The 15923-nt window shown below is 31.3% G+C and overlaps 2 long non-coding RNA genes across 2 annotated transcripts; both read right to left on the minus strand.

The window, feature by feature from the left end:
* Positions 1-1192: 1192 nt before the first annotated feature.
* Positions 1193-1958, minus strand: LOC135144784 (uncharacterized). The gene is made up of 2 exons (XR_010283232.1): positions 1645-1958; positions 1193-1588 (listed from the first exon to the last, which is right to left on the minus strand). It is a non-coding gene; the product is annotated as an uncharacterized LOC135144784 (long non-coding RNA).
* Positions 1959-11042: 9084 nt separating this feature from the next.
* LOC135144686 (uncharacterized) lies at positions 11043-15238 on the minus strand. The gene is made up of 8 exons (XR_010283215.1): positions 14848-15238; positions 14585-14782; positions 14366-14537; positions 13447-13941; positions 13115-13384; positions 12723-13058; positions 12582-12673; positions 11043-11335 (listed from the first exon to the last, which is right to left on the minus strand). It is a non-coding gene; the product is annotated as an uncharacterized LOC135144686 (long non-coding RNA).
* Positions 15239-15923: the final 685 nt, after the last annotated feature.

Raw genomic sequence — 15923 nt, forward strand, 5'->3', positions numbered from 1 at the left:
CGAGCCTTCCAAACTTTTTCAAGTGTCAATTTAAGGCGGGAAGTTTGGGTTATCACAATATGTGTTTTTGAAATACATATTCAAGGTCGACAAACGATTTTTGTATTGTGATGTGTAGCCACAAATGATTTACGATATTTCATAAAATAATTATACTCCTGCTAAATAAAATACGTATATGCAACCAAGTATACACATATAACATTGAACCAGGCTTGAAACCTGTTCACGAATTTACTAAAAGTTTTCGTTGGAACTATTTTCGTTCTACAATGTGTATTTTCTGATAATTTTACTACTTTATCCAGTTAATTTCTGAAAATGTTCGTTCCGATTCGTAGGGATTTTCGTTCTAGATTTTTTTCTAAAAACAATGAATCGTCTGTTAAACTAGATAGACAATAGAAACCATTTCCGTTAAATGAATTTTGCAAGTCTTGTACAATTGTTATTAAAGGGAGACGTGGTGATGAACGTGAACTTACAAAATTCACATAATTGAGACATCTTTGTACTTGACATTCTAATTTTGTTCGTTCTCTCAAATTAATTTTTTTAGCGTAATGTTTTTTAATCACATTTTGTTCTGTCTTCTGTCAACTTTTTTTCTACTACAATATGGCCATCAAAAATGCAAAATGCAAATATTTTACACGCAAGTATACCTGGCTGCCTATGTTTACAAACCACACGTAATTAACTAATTACAATCCATATATTCTGGGTGAAGAACATTTTATTCAACATCAATATCGATTATAATTTTTTCAAATTCGCTTTGCTTATAGGGTCTCGTTTGTTTACGTTATTATATTATGAGTATTACTTATTAAGCAATTATATTCCAAGGTTTTTATTAAAAAATCCACTGTTTTGGTAAAATTTGCAAAGGCTGGAATTTAGATGAAACTAGCTAAAACCAAGAGATATTACAAAAACTCACAGAGTTTTTTTTTAATTTTATACGGATCTTTATTTAGCAAAAAGAAAACATTAAAACAGGGTAAAATATGGGTTTATTGAGTTGCAATATATAAAAGGTTCAGCAGGGGTAATGCCAAGTTAAAAGTAGCGCGCGCAAAGAATATGACTTACTAAAATTTTTTGAAGTAGTTATGAAATAATAAGATACAACATTTCAGTTTACGAAAATTTAAGAAACGTTGAAAAGGGTTTAAATCACTCACATATCTATACAAAATATTTTTTATTTTTAGATAAATATTTACAAATGTATATATACAACAGTAACATTACAAATCATTGAATAATTTTATAGAAAAGTAAAAAATAGAAAACCCCTCTACAGATTTTTTTGATGATATCCATAGAAAGTACTTATACATATATAAAAATAAATAATCGAGTACATACAAAAATCTAATTATTTTCAACGACTTCTTCGTCGGCTGCCTCTTCTTTCTTTGAGTGCTCTGTACGCAAACAGTGGTCGAAAAACTAACTGTTCAGCTACATGTAAATCGTCGGCTTCGTGTTCCTGGTTATATTCATCAATATCTGAAGCGGTATAAGGCATTGACCGTGAAACGCTGATAACACTCAGAAGAGTTATGATGACAGTGATAATCTAAGAAAAAAGCAATTTAATGAATTAATGTAATAAAGTAACCGAAAAATCCTTACCACAAAAAAATTCATTTGTATCTGTAAATTTGCCGCTAACTAACACTGAATTGATATTTTCTTTGTTAGGCGAACACATGTGGTGACTAATTGTCACTCCCTGGCTTTTATACATCTTGTGACTTTGAACAAGAAATAAAAGCGAAGGTGCTAATTAATTAAAAAGAGGTTATTTATGGAGTCGATTTATCACGACCATGTTGTTTTTGTCGGAATACAACCCAAAAATAATTTAAAGCTGCTAATTAAATCAAACTTTTATTTTCGTTATCTAACATTTTTCAGTGGAGTAAACAAAAAATAGACGAGGAACTCGAAAATGTACGCAGTGCGACATGTGTTCAATGAAATGCAACTGCGTATTCAAATATGTACTAGCAGGTAATAATTTTGTTGACTGTTTTAGTGCTAGTTCAAATATTTACTGATATTGACCCAGTAGCAAAACATGTTGCATTTATCACAAGAGCACACGTGGAATTGAAAACATTAGGTCGAAATATTTAAGCTAAATAAGTTCAACTACTTAACAATCATTATGACCAAATCTAATCGTCAACAACTCATGTTTTAACATTTATAGCAAACGGTACAATACCAATTGAAGTAGTAGAAAATCATTACGCGTAACATTTTTTAACTTCCAAAAAAATCTTAAATTGTGTTTTTTTTTTGTTAAGTAAAGCGAAGCAAATTATTAATATGTCAAGGTAGTCAATGTAAAGTAACACATGTTTCTCTTCTTTTTATTGTTTGAAACATGTATTAGACGTATTTGGTTGACAAAGTTGGGTCAACATAGGAGAGAGGAGCCAGAATTATTTTGTAATTCAAGTAGGTACGTAAGCCTATATTGATTAACCTTGTGTAATGAAGTAATTCTTGTGACTTTCTTTAAATTTTACTTGTTACAATACAGTAAATATTTAAGTGTGATTTCAATATTTGTCGCTACTTAATCATAAGTTGTACTAAAATCTCACTCTAACACCCTTTTTTTGTTTTTGTTCAAAATTTGATTTTAATTTACCTACAGTTTCATTTATATTTTGCGGAAGATTCTGAAAGATTTTATTAACAAATGATTATTTGAACCGATAAAATAAACTTATCTGTCTCATGAAAATACATGCGTACTTTTTAACATTTTTGTAGCCGATGGATATATTGCTTAGCAAGCTTACTTTAATTATCTCTATATGTACATCAAATGTCACAAATGACATTGCAATATTTTACTAAACTATGACACTACATTAGCTTCTACGTTAGATTCAAAAATTAAATTGGACGATTTTGATTTTTAATCGTCAGAAAAAAGTTTTTTCAAATTAAGTTTCAAAAATGGGTTATTTTACTCAAAGTTGTTGCAAACGTCTATACCAGCTATTACTTTTATTTATTTGTTTGGAAAATCATGGTTTCCAAAAAATGTTTACTAAAAATTTGTTACTAAGTGTGCGATATAATTATCTGCTAACAGTTGAACCAAATATTTCATTACTGAAAACATAGCTATAATTCATTTTCAAAACAAAACTATGTGTTTAGTAATTAACAAGTAGTTTTAAATAAACTTTAAACGTTTTAAAGTTGAAATAACATTTTTGTTTTAAGTTAATGTGGCACATATATTTCTTAATCGTTTGGGAGACTTAACAGTTCCTAAATTTCCCGATAAACCTACACTATACTGAAAATGCGTAACAGAAACTTATTTCACCACACAAATACTTAAAATACTGACGATATTATAAATTTTGAAACTGATAATAATTTAATAAAAAATGGTCTAAAGAGTTTAGACTTCCCTCACTGTCGGAAACGTGACGACTGCATGCTTATTATGTTTTTACTTCCCGAGCGTAAGCAAAGGAAGTATTGTAATCGAGTCCGTCGGCCGGCTCTTTACTTTTACGTTTTCTCGATCTTTCATGATTCCTAGAGGACGACGAAATAATAGGTCTCCCGTTTTCGTCTGTCTGTCCGTCTGTCCGTCTGTCTGCGGTCCCGGATTTTTATTAGACAGATAATCTCCGAAAGTACTGGACCGATTGTTGTGAAATTTTGTACTTATATTAGGAATATCATATAGATGGTAAAACGCTAACCAAAATTTGTCTAATCATCCCCGCCACTAATACGATGACGTCACTTCAAAATTGTACATAGTAAATGGCTTTTAAATTGTATAAAATAACATAGTCCTACACATGTAGTTTACAACTCCGAATTGAGTTTTTACCCAAAACGTCCAGATTTTTGAAAACAAATCAAAATTATAAAACAAAATTTTGCAATTTAATTTCGAATCTTCTAACCTGAAAGCTTTCAAATGTTGCAGATGTTTTAAGGCTATAAAGAGAATCATAAATTTTTAGTCAAAATATATTTCCAAAAAGTTGATGACGTCAGTTCAAAAGTTTCCCGCATAAATCCTATCTAAATTGTACAAAATATGATGAGTCTGTGCTTGTGATCTATCACTCCGTTCACATTTTTTGGATTTGCATATACAGGGTGACTCAAAAAATGTGATGAATGCGTAAATTTATTTTCCTGAGTTGACTCAGGAACTACAAAACCGAATGCTTTGAAATCTTGCAGATGGTTTACAATTATGGTAAGTATGATAAATTTTTAATCAAAATATATTTACTTATCCCTTCCAAAAAATTAATGACGTCAGCTCAAAAATTTGCCGAGGAAATCCAATCGAAAATGTACAAAAATGACGAGTCTCTACTTGTGATTTATCATTCCATTCATATTTTTTGGATTTGCATATACAGGGTGAGTCAAAAACAATTAATGAATAAGTGAATTTATTTTATTGATTTAATCAGGAACTACAAAACCGAATGATTTAAAATCTTGGAGATGTTTTAAATTTATCATGAGCATGGTAAATTTTTAATCAAAATTTATTTGCTCGTACCCCCTAAAAAATTGATGACGCCGCCCCAAAATTTTGCTGAAAAATGCCATCTTAAATGTGTAAAGAATGATGAGTAATTTATCACTGCGTTAATATTTTTTAGATTTGCTTATACGGGGTGTCTGAAAAAAATTAATGACGGAGTCAATTAATTCTATTGATTAAATCAAGAATTGCAAAACTGAATACTTTGAAATTTTGCAGACGTATTTGTCTTAAATTACAAATACTATGCAGGGTGTTCCTTTTATCTGTTTACGCCTAACAATTTTTGCATAGGCAACATATTATACACCCCAGAGACGACTTCGGCCAATTTTTTTTTTATTAAGCAATCATAGCAATCACAAAAAAAATGACAAAGATGCCAATACCAAATAATGACAAAGTAGAAAAAATTAATACTCATTTTATTTTAAAATACTCCGCTACAAAAATGTAATACGAAAAAAAAACATAATAGGCATGCAGTCATCACGTTTCCGACAGCGAGGGAAGTACTGTCTAAACTCTTTTGGCCAATTTTTTTATAGTTAACATGAAACGTTTTCTCTAAAATTCTTTATATTTCATTATGGATAAAATAAAGATGAATTGTTAAATAGACACTTTTTATTTTGTTTTTATTAAGTATTAACAATTTATTTTAAAGGTGTAATAGCCGTAATTATTATTTGTTCAGAATCATTCTGAGAATGACATTATACCCACAAATTTTACAAATTTAATAGAGAAAGTTTCTACCGTAACGTACTGAAAAGACATCAAATAATATTCTCAGACAAAATAAACATAAACAAATGCCTAATATACAGTCAAAATTTTAAAATTTGGATGCAGTGTGGTGATAAAAAATTTCTTTGAACATAGAGGTAAATATTTAAATATTTGGTATGGTATGAGCACGTGTTTTTTCTGAATTTCGTAGTTGTTAATCTTTATCGCGCATATTTGAAAACATGGTATCCAAAAAATATAATTTGGTATACTTCTTAATGAACTCCAAAAGCGGTGGTTTCGCTGATTTTGATTTCGGTAAATCGTACATTGACAAGTAAAAAATCTAATCTTGTGTAGTGTCAGTGGCTATGTATTTATTTAACATCCATACTCACTGGTAGTGTTTAAAAATTTCATTATAGGTACTTCACGAACCGTGATCGGTAATTTCTGGTTGCCTATACGATTAACCTACCAATTTAAAAAACAGATTATTTGATTTCTTTGTTAAAACGCAACCAATTATTATTGTTTGTGCTGTTGAGGAACTAAGATTAAAAGATACTTATCTCAGATGTAGGCAGAATTATACTACCGAAAAGTATTTTGTTTGATTCTTACCTACAGAACAAGTTTTAAATCTCTGAATGTTGAGGTCCAGCTCAGTCCCTCTAGTTATCCATAAAAGGACTAGTGGTGTATCTGAACTAGTTATCAAGTTTCTGAGGAGGAAAAATGCTATGTGGGTAATCACTAGATCAAGTGTGGTATCCAAATTTAAATTAAAATTTCGTGCTGAAAAAAAAGCAAAGGCGCGAAATCGCATTTGAATAATTTTAATTTGAAAAAAGAAAAAGAAAATCGTTAAACATAGGTAACCATGTGCAAGTTTACTTCTTTTTTCTAGTAGTTGGTAGTTTTTTTAAGGAATTTGTGAGTAGTAATCTGGTAAGAGGGTTGCTAGTGCTTGGTCGAGAATTGTTTGGTTGGTGTAAGTTAAAGCACGCGGTAAGGTAACTAGACTAAGTTTAGTTGGTTTAGTAGTCAAAAAACGGAGCCTTTGTTTAACGAAAATAAATCGTACCAATGGTAACGCTACGGTTTCCCCAACAAGCGTAACTAACACGTAGTGTAAATCTGGTTTATTGTTTGTAAATTCGCAGCTCATGTTAAGATTTTAATTGTTACTGTTTCTAACACAATTTAGCAGTCATGAGATTGTTCAAATAAAGCACTTGCTAGCAGATTTCATGAGATTCACTTATTCAGACCTCATTCTTTTGTTTATGAAGTTATAAATAAGATTTCTGTACGCTTATACTTAAGTATTACATTATAACATTTCTTAGTTGCTCACACGAGATTGCTAATACTTAGTTCATTTACGGCATTTAAATTGACCTAACCTTGTCCCACTTTGGGAAAAAGGACCGCGAAAATGGGGTAGAATTCATAATACCGTGGACCTAGAAACGGGGGATTGAATTTGTGTTTAGGTATTTATGGTCCGGACATCACCATTCAACAACTACTTGGAGATTGCGTCACCGAGACGTTATTCTTGCAACAAGGGAGATTGCATCAGCAAGACGTTATTCTCGCGATGAGGGATGTGCATCACCACAAAACACCGATTTGGATCTTCAACCGCATTTTGTGCTCATTTCTCATGTGTATGGTTTGGGCAACGGAGAACAGTCCACGACATAAACTCTCGAAGCTAAATTTTTTAAGAAACCAGTCACTTGGATCAAGGCATGATTTAACATCATGTAAATTCTTTGTTTGAATCTTTGATAAAGTGTGGTATAATCTAAGATCACGTAAATTCTTTGTTTGAATCGTCGATAAAATGTGGCATAATTTAACGTCATGTAAATTTCTTATTTGAATTGTTGATAAAGTGGGACACAACTTAGTTTTGCCCGTTTTCTGCTTCGGAATTGCAATGCTCTGTTTCCATTTGATATCGCCAAAATTCAGTAGATTTTAAATCTAATCGTAATACATGTGCGGGGTCCTATGGAACGCGGACGGAGTGGCGGGGTCGAATTTGCGTGAAGGTTTACCTGCAGTGTTGGGCAGTATCTAGATACTTGTATCTAAAAAAAGTATCTAGATACATTTTTGGGTATCTAGTATCTGTATCTAGATACTATCGAATTTAAGCACAAAATATCTGTATCTAGATACAAAATTAATGGCGCAGATACAGATACATTTTTTTATTTCACTTTTTTTCAGTAGTTATTAGATGAGTTATACTAGTAGTAATTTTTGATACTTCATGTTGGTGATTTTGGTCACATAAACAAAAATAGAGGTAAGAGGCCCACTAATAGTGTTTTGTCACGGAAATTTTCATATTTTAAATACCATCATTTCCTACATTGTAGCCTTTAGTACTTATACATCTGTAAATATAATCCTGAGGGGTAATAAATCTAAGCCATGGTAAAATGGTATTTTAAAAACCATAAACTACAATTCACTATTCACTGCGTTTTACCCTTATCCGGGGCCACCCGGGGCAATGCATTTTATCTGTGTATCTGAGCAACCCGGGTCCGGTAGGGCCGCTGGTTGTATTTGTGTTATTAAATAAGAGTAATTTTAATAGTAAAAATATTTGTTTAAGGTGTTATTATTTTTAGAAAATAATAATTGCGTGTTACATAATGATTATTTTTTTCAATTAGCACAAATTAGTTCTGTAATCGACTAATCGAATATTCAATACATACATTTCTCTCGCAAAAATCGCATATTTGTTACTGTTTTATACCGTTATTTTTTAGAGAAATGTAGCATCTTTTCCTGTTGCCACATGTGTCATTTCTTCACTTTTTCATTGTTGGACCTAACGCGAGGCGGGCTTGGCAGGTCCGTTTTGCCCTAGAATGTGCCGATTATGTTTAAGTGTAAATCTTGGGCAATAAAATTAATATTTTTACAACCCTCGGTAGAATAATTTATCGTGATATATTCTCAGAAATGGTGAAACGAGATTAAAATAAAATAAGTTTCAACAAAAATCTGAAAATTTAAAGTTGCACTCTGGTAATTTCGGCCTGCCAGGCAGCCTTTGATCCTATTAGGGATTTAAATACTTTTCTAAGAAATTGTACTTATTCTGCCTTATTAAACGGAACCAGCAATTCTTCCTAAAATGTATATACCTGCCGCACCGGGATAGACGATTACCGGACATGGTCATAAAAACATCATAAGCCGATATTGAAGAATATGACAGGTTGCCGTATCTGATGTATCTAGATACATTTCGAAAAAATCGAAAACAATCTGTATCTAGATACTTTTATCTTCCATATACATATCTGTATCTGTATATAGATACTTTTAAACGTCTGTCCCCAACACTGTTTACCTGTAATCTCAGATTTCTTCTGTCGTGGACTAGGCGTTTACCCAGCTACCTTATTTGAGATGGAACTTGTGGATTTGCATCCAGTTACTTTAATTCAGATTTTTCTTTTTTTTTTATTAGATTTGTGATATTCAAATATTTGCATATTTTGATTCGGAACGTTTGATTTGATTTCAGTTCGAAAGTTAGGCACATTTTTTGTAGCTTTTTTGTCTTCGACCTGCCCAACTTAGTCGCAGCTTTCTTTTTATTTTTTGTCAGAATGGAGAAATAAACGATTTTTGTGTCCTCCATATAATTTGTGTTTTATTTAGCGGTACTTTTCCAACCTTGGGGTCGCCCACTTTGCATCTGAATGCATTCCGTCACAAAAAAACACACAAACACAATGTAGTGTTCCATTTTGTTAGACGATCACAGTTCAAGGCCAGTTTTTTTTAATTTTCGCAGACTTAAAAATTTATTCACATGTCAATTTAAGGCGGAATATTTGGGAACACAGGCTTAATGTAGGTATCTACAATAAATTTCTAAACTGCCCTGACCTGACCAAATGGGACGTAACTCACTTTTTCTTACTCCATAAACTATGAAACGACAAGAACACTTCCAAAAGTAGACATTTATCAAAACAAACCTATTGCAATACGTCTTCTTAAGAGAGTCCCCTACCTTTGGCTCATGAGATTTTCAATATATTTTCAGAACGTAATACGAGCTGCGTTATTAACAAACCTATCGTTATAAAATTTTAAATATAATCTGTCCACGTTTTGCGCTATACAACGCAAGGGTAGTTTTTAACCAGTTTATCGTCATCTTCTTTTTAACATTTTGGTGAAATTTTTCATCATGTTTCTTTAAAAACAGTCTCTATTATTTATGGAAATTATGAAACGCAGTTTTCACCAGTGTTTTCAGTTTACAGAACTCTATACTTTACTTGGGAAACATTGTCGATTTTTTTTGTCGGAAATGAGATACACTAAAAGGAAAAGGAAGCGTGCATTGAAGAAGCTGTTCAAAAACTGCAATAAGTCTGCTAATAACGGAAATGTTACATTCTGAAAATGTAATGAACACCCCGGAAGTGAAAAAGATATGGACTCGCTTTAACTTACGCTTAGAAGTAAAAGTATTCATTTTTGTTTAGTTATTTAGATATAAACTTTGTTTTACTTGTAGCTTTATTAATATAATTTTAGTTGCCCCCTCTGTTTTGGGGAGACAAAACCATTCAAATCAGGCAGCTTACTACGTGCTTAATCGTTCCATAATTTCGATATTTAAAGATGAATAATCGAAGTGAAGTATGTTCTGAAAATAAATACATTCTTTCCCTTTGGTTAATAATAGACTTTAAATATATTCCATACTGTCAAAATCAAACTTTATAATTTTTTAAAGAAATTGCATTGGTTGGAGGGTATTCAAGGGTGAGGGAGGTTCTGTCGAAATAACCTTCCACCAATTTTTTTATTATAAAACGACAACCTCCCGGTAAAATTCGTAATAAATCTCTCGTTTGATTCTTAAGTTGTACTACTGTTTGTTTGTTTGTTTGTTTGTTTGTTTGGAAACCAATTTAATGATCTATTAAAAGAGTTACTCCCATTAGTTAGTTCAATTTTTACAGACTCAAATAGGTAAAGTAAAGAAACAGTATTTTTCAGTCGATATTTTATTTCATAGGTTCTACGTTACCAAGGTCGAAAATTTAAAATATCGTTTTATAAAAGTATGTATATTCGGTCTGGACATCGGTAATTAACTAAAATAAAGCAAATTCGTACTCTTTACCAGTGTACACTCCGCCTAGTCGTACGTCAGCTGTTGTACATACTGTTACGAAATAAACCCTACGCCGCTTCGGTACGACGCCTGTGGGTCGTCTAGTATGTACGTATTTCTTCTCGTATGTAGTTTGACTCATCGGCGGCGCGGATGTAGAGGGGCCCAGAAAAAGTCTCGAAGCGGCGCTCGAAAAGCCTGCAAGCGGAAGTCGCGAATACCCAATTCGTGAAAGAGCTCGATCGCCGAAATATGGATTTAAATAGAGGCCACCTTCGGGAATGATTATTCAGTCAAGAGTCGAGTGAGCGAATGCATTTAAGTTGCGAAGTTATTTTGTACGTAATCGCTGTAATAGTTAGTAGTGTAATTCGAATTATTAAGAAATAAATTGTAAAGTTTTAACCTACGCCGATTTTATTTGTCTGCACAACGTAACAATACGTTCACGTTCACTAACTATTAATCAAATTAGATATTCAACAGAAAATCTACCACTGAACAGATTTTTTTCGGTTACATTCTTGTTTAGCGGGCAGTTAAATAGAACATAAAATACAATCACAGTAAAAAAATAAATTTATTCATACTGTACATAAATAAATTAAGTTATTTAAATCGACATATTGGTCTCAAATTCACACGACCAATAGTTATTCTTCTTTGTGAAGGCGTCTTCTATACACAAAAACTTTCTGTATTCGGTAAAAAGGCACAGAAACGAAATCACGATCCAGGTATTTCAAATTGTCGTTTATAACTTCTCCTCTGGGCGGAAACAACTCGCTGACGTATCTTCTTTGGCGTTGTTGGTTTTCTTCATTATCTTCATTTTGAGTCCATGAACCAAGATCCTGAACAGATTTACTTGACATTGGTTTACAGGAAACGGCAGTGAGGACGGAAACAACAACTAACAATACAAATACTTTTAACATTTTCATCACCAAACTCGTAAGTAGTATAACAAGTTATGAAGGACTAGCTGGTCTTGTTCAATATATATAGGTTCCGAGATTTATTATAATATAATTGTTAATAATTTATGCTAATAAATGTATGATGCGCTTAATTATTTTAATAACGTTAACAAACGCAGACAATATAGATCAATGACAAAGAAAATTCTGGACGCACGATAACGTTAATAAATTGTGTACCAAGTACGATTTGTTCAATTTCTTTTTTAATAATATAATAATCGGAAACGATGTGTCATCGCAAATAGGAAAAGTACTTGTTTATAATGGAGGTTTCTTGAACGTAATTAGATATGAGCAACTACTTTATGGAAACTTTTATTGTTTTGTCTTTACTCATGTGATTATATTTGTGTATTTTGCATTAATGTTTGAATAAAAGGAAATACATTTTTATTTAATAGCCGTCACACTGAAACAAATATTGAACTTTTGTTTTTATAGTGTGAACACCAATTAAACAACATCGTTCTTAATTGTGTTAAAAGAATTATTAGCAGCTTTTATATAAAATTTTAATTATATGCAGTCTATGTCGGATCTTCTTTGTGACTTCAAATTAGCATCAAATGTTAAACAATTATTCGCATTTTATCTACTTTTTTTGCTGTTGTGCCCAGTGACAGTATTAACAAAGATTTATCTACGAACAATAACAAAAGTTTCAGGAAGTTACAAAAACACTCGAGATGTATATATTTTTGACAGTTATGAAATTAATTCCTTTCCATTTAGTTATTTTTTTCAATGCTTTTCATTTGTACTAAAAAAAATGTGGATGGTAGTGTTTCCGCAAATTTTTGTCGTGCAACTTTATATAGAAGCCTGTTCTGTAAGTTTTAATTTAATATCGGAAAAATTAAGATAAAAACAGGACAAAAAAAAATACAAACACCTACTATACGATTATATTTATAATTAAGTTTTAATATCATACTGATAATATTCAAGTTATACTCTGTTAATATGCAAGTGTTTTGATTTAAAAATTCAGTAATCTATTTCTGCTTTTTAAAAAAATGTCAAATAATAATTTTAACTGATCTTCAGCAAAGAACTCGGATGATTTATAGGAAATAAAAAAATCGTTTATTCGTTGCCAGACAGTTTGAACACTTACTAATTTACAGCATCTCTGTGGTAAGTCTTCACTTAGTCGGTGGTCCAGCAATAGAGCTCTTGATTTTTTCTGCCAGTTTTGAGTACACACAACTGGAAATTAGAAGAGGTTGATAAGTTCCACTGGGTCAATTTTACTTACATATTTGTTTAAAAAAAATATAGGAGTATTATTCTACAATGCAAACCCAGTAGATCACAAACCGAACAGAACAAAAATTTTAACTTTACTGCAGACTTGAAGATTAGATTCCATCTAATTAAATTTGCTGTTTGTAAATACGCTCCTCGGGTTCTATTTTTATGTTAGGTGTTATTGTCCAAGTATTCTGTTTATTCCAAATTCCATAACAGTTAATGAACATTTATTTATATATTTTTACAAGGTTACGCTTGCAATGTTCTTTAAGTCTTTTCTGCGAATTTTATCTGTTTATCTGAAAATGGTGCCTTTGAAATGATAAAAGTTTTATGTGAGCTACAAATAATAATTTGTGTAGTAGTTTAACAAACGTAATATATTAAATGCAGTACCTTTTGGCTGATCAACAATAGCTTCGTTTATCGTATCAGAACTGGATTTCACTTCAAAAAGTTTCTAAGACCTTACTGTGCTACTTCCTTAGTGATGTTTTAACAAATTGAAAAGAGTTACAAAATCTTGATTAGAAAATGCACAAATATATATGTCCGTAATGCTTTGTACTAAAGTCTTGTTCTCAATTCTGGGAAAACAGTTCGATACTTTTTATTTAAGCCGTTGTCATTATCTGTCATTGCTTCACTATGAGCAAGGTGCTTGTTCTGAAAAAAAAAGATAAGTTAATACTTTACGTTGCTAGAATGCTCAGTTTCGAATAATTTACTTAACATATTGTGTATTTATGCCTCATTATTATGACAATTCTCACTTGTCATTAATGTCATTTGTAAGCGAAATCTCTTGGAAGACCTTCAGTATCTGAGAAAGTTGTTGATGATTTGAAACGACTTGAGCAGAATCCGCAAACATCTTTCAAGATTTCCTCAATAGTCAGGAGTTCCTGCTGCAACATAAACTTGAACAATGGGTCCAAAGCATCGACCAAAGGATGTTACAGAACATTTTTGAAATTAAAAAGAGAGTGAACATGTGCTTTGAACAAAATGATGAATATTTTCAACATTTACGGGGATGTTAAAGCGGGATAAATTTATTTGTTCTTATTGTAATTAATTAGTTTTATTTTTTAATAGAATACTTATAAAGCGTTTAGGCAACCAGTTACACATGTGCATGTGGTATTTGTCCTGACTCCTTGGGCATTTAGTAAAGTCCATATAAAGTGAGAGCCGGTACGTTTCCATGATCTACTTCGACCCTATAATCATTTATAGAAACCCTGTATATACACACTGTTTACGTTTCTAATAATGTGCGATATTGATATTGCCATTAAAGTTAAGACGCTTTAGAATAAAAATTGAATTATAGTGTTGTTCTTATTTTATTCACAGCAATTATTATCAGACAATAGAAATATTTGTAATACCTTTGCGAAGAGGATTTATAAAGCTTTTGTCAGTTCTTTCTTTTTAAAGGTTGACTGACTACGCATATCGTGTGAAACACAAATGCTATCAGATATCTTGTTCATTTTTATCACGAAAGTTATTTATTTGTGTATTGCAGAGATAAAACTCTTTTTGTGTAAAATATTTGAAACAGCGTTTTTGAAACCATAATGATACATAATGTAGAATATAGCATTATACGAACAGACTGAATACAGGTCAGAGACTTACTGGTAAATCTACACTCAATTGACGTGTCCTTTCCTAAATTTTCCATTTTCAGTTATAAGTTCGTTTATAGACTTCCGAATTCGTTTCTTCAAAGTTGCCTTGCTCGCACTTTGATTACTGTCACTTATTAAACTCGACATTCTTCATTATACTTTCTACAGTGAATCTCAAACTAATCAACAGTGAATAAAAAAATTTGGTAGACGACTAGCTTCTTACGGATGTATCGATAATAGGCTTAAGTTGTTGCTTCTAGAATTTTACAAATTGTGCTAATACTTTTGGCATATAGACTAAATAGATTTGTGTCATTTTTGTACAAATACGAAGTTCACCATTGTCACAAACAACACTCAGCTTCTTAAAATACCTTACGTCGTTTTTGCGAAAAGTGATTCATATGAAATATTCTTCCACCTGAAAAGTAAACGCAATATTTCATTATAATTACTCGAAAAAGTAAAGTAAAAAAAAATATTTACCGTATTGTAGTTGCATTACTTCCATTCTCTGACTTTTAAGTAAAATTGTTCAGGTTGTTTATTTTGAATGTATTCACTACAATTTATTTATCTCATGAAGTTTCATATTTAAAACTGACTTAGCATAATTATTAAACTTGCAAACTAATTCTTAGCAAATTTGTAAAATTGAAAACCTTTAACCTGTGATTGATATAATATCGGTGTTTGATAAATGAACGTTCTTGTAGAGTTAGGTTCAGATTTGGTTTTGAATTCGTGTTTTGCTGCCTTAAATTGAAACCACTTTGAGTTGGACCAAATTAATACCAAAATACTTTGAGATCATAAATACCGAAAAAACCTTTCAAAAAAGGGAATCAAAATCCAAATTTGAGCTAACTTCAACCTTTTAATAAATAAATATTGTGACACTTACATATTTACTAAATTAGTCGAATAAGATGCGTGATTCTTGTAAAAATAACAAAAAAAAGTAGGAAGCACACTGCTAGATCGTTAAGTTTGCGACAGAAGCACATCTATAACTAAATCGACTAAAAAAAAATAATACATGTTGGTTGTACACATGACCATCTTTATTAAACTACGTTGTTGCAGAATCTTGATCACCATGATAAATTTGTTAAAGAATATTTGTTTATTTTGTAAAACTACAAAAATTAGGTAAGTTTTTCTATAATGATATTCTGCAGAAGCATTGAGGTTTTGTAAGTTAAATTATAGTAGCTATCTATGATATTCAGTCATTAGTAAAATTAAATATCATTAAAAAAATATTTCTACAGAATAATAGACAGTCATCGGATAAAGCAGAATTTATTAGTAATTAAAATTATCTATTTACAACTACTTGTAATATCAACCTGTATTTTTCAATATACACTCTCAATTACCTCTAGAAAATTCTATAGATAGGAAAGAGAAAGGAAAGACCCACGTTAACCAAAAATGTATATTTAACTAAAAAATACAGTCTTTCGGAAAAATCAGGTAAAGATGTAACCCCCCGTTTCCTATCTACACCTACAACATTACAAAATTATAAATCACATTGTGCCCTAAACCTAATATTT

This window comes from Zophobas morio, unplaced genomic scaffold (genome assembly GCF_036711695.1).
Source record: "Zophobas morio isolate AGI-343-1 ecotype UQ-CSIRO unplaced genomic scaffold, CSIRO_AGI_Zmor_V1 ptg000108l, whole genome shotgun sequence".
NCBI classification, from domain to species: Eukaryota; Metazoa; Arthropoda; class Insecta; order Coleoptera; family Tenebrionidae; genus Zophobas; species Zophobas morio.